Raw genomic sequence first — 4,143 nt, 5'->3', positions numbered from 1 at the left:
CCCACCTCTCTCCATCTCTCATTCTCTCTCTACCTCTTCCCCCCCAAACACACATATGAAGAAATATATATATATTTTTTGAGACAGGGTTTCTCTGTGTAACAGTCCTGGCTGTCCTGGAACTCACTCTTTAGACCAGGCTGGCCTCAAACTTAGAGATTCACCTGCCTCTGCCTCCCAAGTGCTGGGATTAAAGGCATGCACCACCACTGCCCGGCTGAAGAAATAATTTTTAATGAACTACTTTGATGACTGGAAGAAAGCTGGACTAAATTCAACCAGATAACATCCTGCAAACCATAACTAAAAATCTTCCATTTGTATTCATGATAATCTATTAGACAAGTGCCAATGGGGAAAATGTTTAGCTATTTATGTGCAAGACTCTGAAGAGTGTATTTCACTTCAAGACTAGAACCGGGCATGATTGCATACACTTGTAATACCAGCTTTGGGGAGGCTGAGACAGGAGGGTCAACAGTTCCAGGTCAGCCTGGGCTACATAGGGAATTCTAGATTATTCTGAGCTATACACGCACATACATGCACGCGTGCACACAGACACACACGTACATGCACACACACACACACACACAGGCATGTGCACATGCACACATGCATATACTAAAAAGGATGCAAGAACATGTGTGATAGCTACTTAGAGAGCCAAAGAAGATTCTATCCACACTGAGAAAGTGGTGTGTCTAGAAAGAGAAGTTCCAGGCTATCTGAAGCTGGCTGTTCCCTCCTGGGCATCACTAATTAAGAAGGAGCCTGAGAGATGAGATAACCTTTAGAGAAAGACGGCCTGGCTCTCGAAAAGTCACAGAACCTTGTATTAGTAAGAACGTCTGTTGTAAGCCTTCTTAACACCCTGGAGTTTTCCTGTCAGGAATTTTAGAAAACACTGTAAACCACAGCACTGTTCAATCAATAATGCTTCAGTGCACAGCCATTTCCAAATTCCTTGAATTAAAAACTTTTGAATGTATTCATTCTTTTTTGAGATAAGACATCACTGTGTAGTCCAGGCTGGGCTTGGACTCAACAAACTCCTGCCTCAGCCTCCCAAGTGCTGGGAATTCCAGGCATGTCCCAACACACTCAGCTCCCTTTTACCTTGAGATAGTAGAGTTACAGGACAGTGGGAAGGTGATTCAGACAGGTCCCATGAGCCTTTCACCTCACTTTCCCGAGGCTTCCGTTCCCTATAGTTACCGTGTAGTTTGCAAAGCAGGAAGTTGACACTGGCAAAAGCCATGTGTATATCCTGTCATGTTGTCACATGTATGGGCTTGTATAACTGTCCCACATTTTATTGACCTTTGCAAAGAATCACCTTTTTGTTTGGTTTCTAACTCTTTATCCTGTGTTCAACCTCACGGAGCTCTCTCTTCCCCTCTGAACTAGCTCCCCCTTCTCAATTGTATTTTGTCCTTCCATGTTCTTGAGGTGGGATTAAATGACAGATTGTTAAATTTGTCTCTTATCTACTCTCGGCATCTGTCACTTTAACTTTCTTCTCAGTATTGCTATGTGCCATCCATTTTGATAGCATATTTTTTTTTACTTTTATTCTTACTTAATTCAGCATACATTTTAGGTTCCCCTGAGATTTCCTCTTTGTTTGTTTAAGTGTTAGGTTTAATTTCTAAAGCTTTGGAAATATTCCCATTAGTTTTCTGTTACTGATGACACCACAAGGCAGAGAGCACAATGTATGCTTTCATTGGAATTTGCTAAGGTTTGTCTTATAGCCCAGGGCCTTGGTATGTGTTTCATGGATAGTTGAAAACAAAATCTACTCTGCTGTCATTTGGTTTATTTGGTGTTGATTCCATCCAGTTGGCAGATGGATGTGTTATCATCTTCTGCCTAGCTGTCTATTAATTGTTGAAAGAAAACATTGACATCCTGACTATAGTTGTGGATTTGTCTATTTCTCCTTTCAGTCCTATAATTTTTCTTTTAAGTTTTATTGTATTTTTAATTTGTATGTGTGTATACACATGAATCTGGGTGCACTTGTAGGGCAGAGATGTCAGATCCCCTAGAACTGGAGTTCCAGGACACCACATATGGATGCTGGGAACTGAACTCAGGTCCTCTCCAAGAGCAGGAAGTACTCTTAACCACAGAGCAATCTCTCCAGTCCTTAGTCCTACAATTTTAGATTCATGTGTTTAGCTCCGTGATTTGCAGTATATACACACAGAAATATATATTAACCTTTTGATTATTAAGTAATGCAATAATACTGTATCATTCTTTTCTTTTTTCTTTCTTCCTTTTTTCTCTTTTCTTTTCTTTTTCTCTTTCTTTCTTTCTTTCTTTCTTTCTTTCTTTCTTTCTTTTCGAGACAGGATTTCTCTGTGTAGCTGTCCTGGAACTCAATCTGTAGACCAGGCTGGCCTCAAATGCACAGAGATCTGCCTGTATCTGCCTCCAGAGCACTGAAATTAAATGTGTGTGCTACCATCACCTGGCAGCATTTTCTTTTCTCTGCACTCTATCTGATATTATAGCTGTTCCTACATTCTTTTGATTAATATTTGAATTATATAACTGGTCTGTGTTTTTACTTTCAAACTACTATCATTATATCTGCAGTGTGTTTCTTGTAGACAATATATAGTTGGGCCATTTTTTAAGTGCCCTCTGCTAACCTCTGCATTATAATTGGTATATCACACCATTAAATTGAATATAATTATTGATATGCAAATGCTTAAATTTGAAATTTGCTTGGTTTTCTATTTATTCTCTGCTTTCTGTTTCTGTCTTATTTTTCCTAACTTCCAGTAGGTTATTAGAGTATTGTCTATAATTCCATTTCAAGTGGTAGGTAGTTATTTATTTTATCATCTTGCATAGTTTTCTTTTCTTTCTTTCTTTCTTTCTTTCTTTCTTTCTTTCTTTCTTTCTTTTTTTTTTTTTTTTTTTGGTTTTTCCAGACAGGGTTTCTCTGTGTAACAGTCCTGGCTGTCCTGGAACTTGCTTTGCAGACCAGACTGGCCTTCAACTCGCGGAGATCTGCCTGCCTCTACCTCCCAAATGCTAGAATTAAAGGCATGTGTAACCACCATCAGACTCACATAATTTTCTTATTGGTTCCTCTGGATCGATGGTTCTCAATATGTGGATTGAGACTCCTTGCTGTTACACATCAGATATCCTGTATATCATATATTTACATTATGATTCATAGCATTAGCAAAATTGTAGTTATGAAGTAGCAAGAAAATGATTTTATGGTTGGGGGTCACCACAACACGAGGAACTGTATTAAAGGGTCACAGCATTAGGAAGGTTGAGAAGCACTGATTTAGATAAACTATGTATGTTATGTATATAATGCATTGTCAGTCTTGTGCATTTGACTGATTGTGATCTGCTTGCTTCGTTATTCTGCTAGTTTTTGTATATAAAATTTTATGTCTCAGTCAGGCATGATGGCACAGGCCTACAGTCATACTACTTGGAAGGTTGAGGCAGAGGATCATGACATTAATTCAACATGGGAAAACATGGGAAACTTGCAAAGCCCCACATTTCCTACAGGAGTATTGAGGTAAAGAAACTTGCTTAGGCCCTGGAGAGATGGCTCAGAGGTTAAGAGAACTGGTTGCTCTTCCAGAGGTCCTGAGTTCAATTCCCAGCACCCACATGGTGGCTCACAGCCATCTGTAATGAGATCTGGCACCCTCTCCTGGCCTGCAGGAATACATGGAAACAGAACACTGTATACACAATAAATAAATAAATCTAAAAAAATAAAGAAACTTGCTTAATTTTGTTTGATCTAAATTGATTTGACCACAAAATCTCATAGCCACTATTAATATCTCAAAAGCCAGTAGACTCCACATGATCCAAGTGGAGAGTATAGTTCCTAGGAGACTTTGCTGCCTGTTTCTCTCATATCACAGTATTAAAACTGTATCATTGTGCTGGGTGGTGGCGGCGGTGGTGGCGGCGGCGGCGTACACCTTTATTCCCAACATTTGAGAGACAGAGGCAGGCAGATCTCTGTGAGTTTGAGGCCAGCCTGGGCTACAGAGTGAGTTCCAGGACAGCCAGGACTGTTACACAGAGAAACCCTGTCTTGAAAAACCAAATTGTGTTACTGCTCAAAGTATTTCT

The sequence above is a fragment of the Peromyscus eremicus genome, chromosome X (genome assembly GCF_949786415.1).
Source record: "Peromyscus eremicus chromosome X, PerEre_H2_v1, whole genome shotgun sequence".
Classification (NCBI taxonomy): Eukaryota; Metazoa; Chordata; class Mammalia; order Rodentia; family Cricetidae; genus Peromyscus; species Peromyscus eremicus.
The sequence above is the reverse complement of the archived record's forward strand: the minus strand, read 5'-3'. Positions refer to the sequence as shown.